General features: G+C 41.6%; 1 pseudogene; it reads right to left on the bottom strand.

Annotated features, from left to right (window-relative positions):
• Window positions 1-4,542: 4,542 nt before the first annotated feature.
• Window positions 4,543-5,467, bottom strand: part of LOC106733753 (60S ribosomal protein L24 pseudogene) — a 2,618-nt pseudogene continuing 1,693 nt past the window's right edge.

Below are 5,467 nucleotides of genomic sequence, written 5' to 3'. Positions count from 1 at the left end.
TATTCTATGTCTTTTTCAAGACCACAATTGTTATTGTAATTTTATAGTGGTGAAGTGAAGAGATATGGCTTGCCTCTGAGTCCTATGAGGACATTGAGTCCTTAAAAACAAAAGTAAATTTTAGTAGAAGAAAAATAATTTTAAAAAAAAAATTACCAGAGGACCTGTGGACTTGCTGAAGAGAGACAGAGACAGAAGGAAAGTGAGAAAGCACCCACCATGGGGAATGGCCACACTGCCATTCTTTCTCTTCCATGTCTCCTTCTTTTGGAGATTTCAGGCACACACATGCACCTAGGGTGATTTTCAAATTGCAGGGTCTGGAACTGCCGTGTGGGATCAGTTCATGTAACTACCAGTCCATGGGCTGGAAAAGTTGAGAAAAACAACTTATTTTTTTGAGAGAGGTTTTTTCACTATAGGGCGCGTGCACTCGCCAGACAGAGAGAGACAGAGAGACAGAAAGTGAGAAATCACCCCCCAGGAGGGATGGTCACACCACAGTCCCTTCTCCTCCATTCTCCTCTTGGGATCTTGGGCACACACGCACAAACGCCCAGCGTGAGTTTTAAGCCACCAGGTCCAGGACACGAACTGCGGTCGACTACGTGGGAGTCCAGCGACATAGCCATTACACTAACTGCTGGTTCCCGAGAAAAACAACTTTTAAACTTGATCTTTCTTCGAAATGTCAAACAGAAATGTTACCAATCAGGAAACTCATTCTAGCAGGCCACTCCTACCTAATGTGTGATATATTAGAAACAGCATTCCTCATGAGAGAATGAGGCTATTTCTTTACCAGTGCTGGAAGCCAGCGTGGTTCAACAGATTTCATCCCCAGCAGACAAGCTGAAGACCAACTGAGGAGCCCATGGGAGTTCAGTTTAGGTAAACTGAGGCTCTTCCCTCACACTTCCTTGTAAATTGGAACGTTGCTTTTTTTTTTTTTTTTTGAGAGGTTTTAGCTATAGGGCATGTGCGCTTGCCAATCAGACAGAGAGAGACAGAGAGAGACAGAAAGCGAGAAATCACCCCCCAGGAGGAATGGCCACACTGCAATCCCTTCTTCATTCTCCTCTCAGGATCTTGGGCACGTACGCACACACGCCCAGCATGAATTTAAGTCACCGGGTCCGGGACTCAAACCGCAGTCGACTACATGGGAGTCCAGTGACATAGCCGTTATGCCAACTGCTGGTCCCAGAACATTGCATATTCACCATGAACTGGTAATGAACCATGCTGAATTTAAGCCTCATCTGATAAATACCACAACCATTCCCGACTACTAGATCATTTGTACTGTCTGGCTAGAAAGAACTTCCAAAGTATTCTTTCTGTCTTTCTTAGACTCTGGACCCGTGTTCATCGTGGTGCTTCTGTGGATGGCAGTTCTTAGGTTACATGCCAAAATGCTAAAAAGGGATGATTAGATCTACTAAAATGCGCCCTTGGAAAACACTACTCCTTTCTCGCCATGTCTTGTATTCATCCCAGTCCATTTTGGGGCAAGATTTCTCGATAAACTAATACAATGTTTAACACCTCCTACAACCTCATTTTAAAACCAAAAAACAAATCTCTTTCCTTTTGCCTCGTTGCCCCATGGAAAGCAAGGTGAGTCACCAGCAGCCCTATTGCAGGCACACGCCTGCATTCGGCCAGAGTTCTCGCTCTTGCCACATGTGCTCAAACCAGCCCAATCTGATCTGGAAATACGGCCATCAGCATTTCCGTCAGTATGTAAAGGACATAGGCTTCATCAGGTTGGACTAAGAGATCTTCTTGAATAGATTGTCCAAGACATCCACCCAGTGAAAGAAATCATGCTGGATATTTGTATAGAAACATTTTTTTTAAAACTCTTCAATTTATAAGTATTTTAACGTGACTGGATGAATTGGTTATACAACACTCCTCTTAAAACTTACTATAATTTTTTAAAGAATTATTTATTTATTTAATTCAATTTTGTCTCTTTTTTCTTCTTTTGACCCAAAAGAGACACAGAGAGAGAGAAAGGGAAAGTGAGAAAGCAAGCTACCAAGTCTGGGACTCGAACCACAGACGGCCATGTGGGAGTCCAGTGCCTTAACCACTGTACCACCTGCTGGCTTCTCAATGGATTTGCCATTAAACATGTGGTTTATTTTTCCTTATAAAGCCATACCAAAAAAAAAAAAAAAAAACCAACAACTCCTCATTTCTGATTTAACCTTGCTCTTATTTAGATGTCATGACTTTTTTTTTTTTTACCAGACAGGGCTCATTATTCCTTTGCTGTATCTGTACGTTTCCATCAAAGCTCTGAACTACCATGGGCTCCTCAGTTGGTCTTCAGCTTGTCTGCTGGAGATGAAATCTGTTGGACCTTCTGGCTTCCAATGCTGGCAAAGGAACAGCCTTACTCTCTCATGAGGAATGCTGTTTCTAATTTCGTATCACACATTAGGCAGGAGTGGCCTCCAAGAATAGGTTTCCTGATTTGTAACATTTCTGCTTGACATTTCTATTTGCAGTTACCCAGTTAGTTAATTTTTAAAATTACATCACCAGTAAAATATGACTGAAAAGAAAAAAGTGTTTCTGTGAAAACTAAGTTAACAATACATCAGTTCACTTAACTTGTTTAGTTATCAGATGAGATGTGGTTAAACAACAATAAATATGACTGGCATAAAAAGGTCTGAGAAAAAACAAGCACCTGAAGCTTAATGGAGTAGCCACCTGGCCACAAGAGTTAGTGCTATGGGTACCACACAGGTCAAGGTCCTTAAAAGAATATATCCTTTAATCTTGACTTAAACAATTTTTAGGATATTCCTTATTTTTAAGATTTATAGTGAGTGTGTAAAGTGTGCCAAAGAAATACAATTAAACAAAGTAAGAGAGACGGGTAAATAGCTTAAGAACTTAAGGTCAACCATAATATAAGTAGCAAGAACATATTCCCAAGAAAATGCCCTATCACTTTATAAGCTGCACTTCCAGGACCAGCACTGAAAACCAGGTGTAGAACGGGCCTGAGGAGGCTCTCCTGCAGCTGGCTACACTCCCCACCATGGAGGGCACAATGTTGGTCATGCAGCTGGGGCTGAGATTGCTGGTCCTGGCTGTCTGCCTTCACCAAATCCCAGTTTTGCTACTGACTAGCTGTGAGACCCTAGACAAGTCCCGTCACTCCCAGTTCAGAGTCTGACCTTATGATCTAAGTTGTCCTCTCTGTTTCCCCCCTTGCTTGTAAAATGCATGCCCTCCTCGGAGCCTGTTTCCTCTCGTAACTTCTGAAATAGTGTCTCACATGCCTATGCCCTGGCTGCAAAGGACCCTAGGGAACAATTTCCTGGCTTTTATATCAGAAAAGCAAAACTCCCAAGACTAGAGATTTCCTAAAATTAGTAAGAGTGATCGAAAATTCTGGGCAGCTTGAAAGGGTGAGAAATGTCTGTACCCACCAGTTTCCAATGCTCCATCAAACTTTTGAAATCCAATACGAATATTATCAGACCTCTAAAATGTCACATCCATTGTGTGGCTTATAAAGACTCTGACTTCTCCAAAAGAACACAATAGTTAAGATCAATAGTGACTGCATATTCATCTGCTAATAGTTAAGAGCATGAGCTCTGGAAGCAGACTTTCTGGAGCTGAATTGTTTTGCTACTGATAAGCTGTGTGACCTTAGGCAATTCACATAACCTCTGAGTTTCTTGACTGTAAACCAGAGATACAATTAACCTACTTTATAGTAGTGTTGTGTGTTTTAAATGAGATGATAAGTGGAAAACTCATAAAACAATGCTTGAATGAACATTCCAGGTGTGTGTAGTTGTGTGCCCCAAATCCTGACAGGATGGGGAAATGAAGAAGGGTTACAGTGTGACCATGCCAAACTGAGGGAGGCTTTCCCCCTCTCTGTCTCTCTCTCTCTCTCTCCCTCTGGAGAACCAAACATATCTTCTAGCAAATTAAAAAAAAAAAGAAAAAGAAAGAAAGAAAACAGTGTTTGAATTAATAAGGGTGATCTACTTAGAGGCATAAGTATAATAAGAAAATGAAATGTACTGAGCCCATAGATTATATTTATAAAACTTATAGATGAAGTCTCAAAGCTAGAGATGTGACCATTGAATTCTGCGATGTGGAAATCAAATGTGGAAGATAAACACATGAATAACTGATACAACATAGATACAACACAATATAGCAATAAATGTATTGTACTGGTGCACACAAAACACCATGGGATTTGTTTTTCTTTATTCACATGAGAGTGAGAGGAGAGAAAGAGCGAGCGAGAGAGAGAGAGAGAGAGAGAAGAGAAGTACCTTCCACAGGGTCTGGTCACGCCATAATTCCTTTTTCCAGTCCTCCATCCTGTTAGATCCTGGGCACTCATGTGTGTGCCTGGCATGTCTTAGGCTGACTAGGGCAGGGATTCACACAATGGCTATGTAGAATTTGGCATCTCCTGAGCAGGGCATAACAGAGGCATGAGCCAGCTCTTCTACTTTTTTTTTTTAATAGCTAGATCTTTATTTAAAAATCTGATCTGCTAAATTTTCCACCAACTCTGGGAGCAGAAGCCTTCACAGGCTTTACAATCTTTTGTTTAGGTGCTGCCTTTGTAGGAGCCTTAGCAGCAGCCATTGTTGTCTCTTCAGGTGTTTGCTTAGCCTTTTTTGCTTCCTTGGAATCCCTGATAGCGTGTTCTCACTGACCCTTTCAAACTTCAGGATTTTGGTTTCTCTTGGTCATGAAATCAACAAGAGACACACCATGGATAGACCTTTGGAATTTGACTGCACAGAGGGTCCTTTTCTTTTTAATTTCTTCTAACTGTCTTTTTTTGTTTTCTTCTTTTTATTTATTTTTTTTTTTTTTTTTTTTTGGAGGGGTTTTTGCTAAAGGGCACATGCGCTCACCAGGAAGCAAGAGAGAAACAGAGAAAGACAGAAAGCGAGAAATCACCCCCCAGGGGGGATGGCCACATGCATGCACACATACCTGGCATGAGTTTAAGCCACCAGATCCAGGACTCGAACTGCGGTAGACTACATGGGAGTCCAGCGACATAGCCATTATGCTAACTGCTGGTCCCTTTTGTTTTCTTCTATAGAGAACAGTCCAGTTTATCTGCCAAGGATTCCTCTTGGAAAAGAATGCTGACTCATATTTTTCATTAAGAAATTGGAAACCTTCCAGTTGGTCCTGGTGTAGCGCCTCCTGTGTCTGGGGTAGATTTTCTACCCACTGAAACTGCACAGCTCGGCCTTTATGGGGGTGGCTCCGGGGAAGAGAAAAGATGGCGAAGAGCAAGCCAGCTCTTCTCTGGGACTTTTAAGGATGATGAGATTCTTCTCTGCTGCAGGAACCTTGAAGACATTTTGAAGAACTACTTCAGGTTTGAGCTGTGCCTTCAATAAGGAGTGTAATTATATATATATATATTTTTTTTTTGAGA

The sequence above is a fragment of the Tupaia chinensis genome, unplaced genomic scaffold, assembly GCF_000334495.1.
Source record: "Tupaia chinensis unplaced genomic scaffold, TupChi_1.0 Scaffold000074_1, whole genome shotgun sequence".
NCBI lineage: Eukaryota > Metazoa > Chordata > Mammalia > Scandentia > Tupaiidae > Tupaia > Tupaia belangeri.
This window is presented reverse-complemented; position numbering and strand designations above follow the sequence as displayed.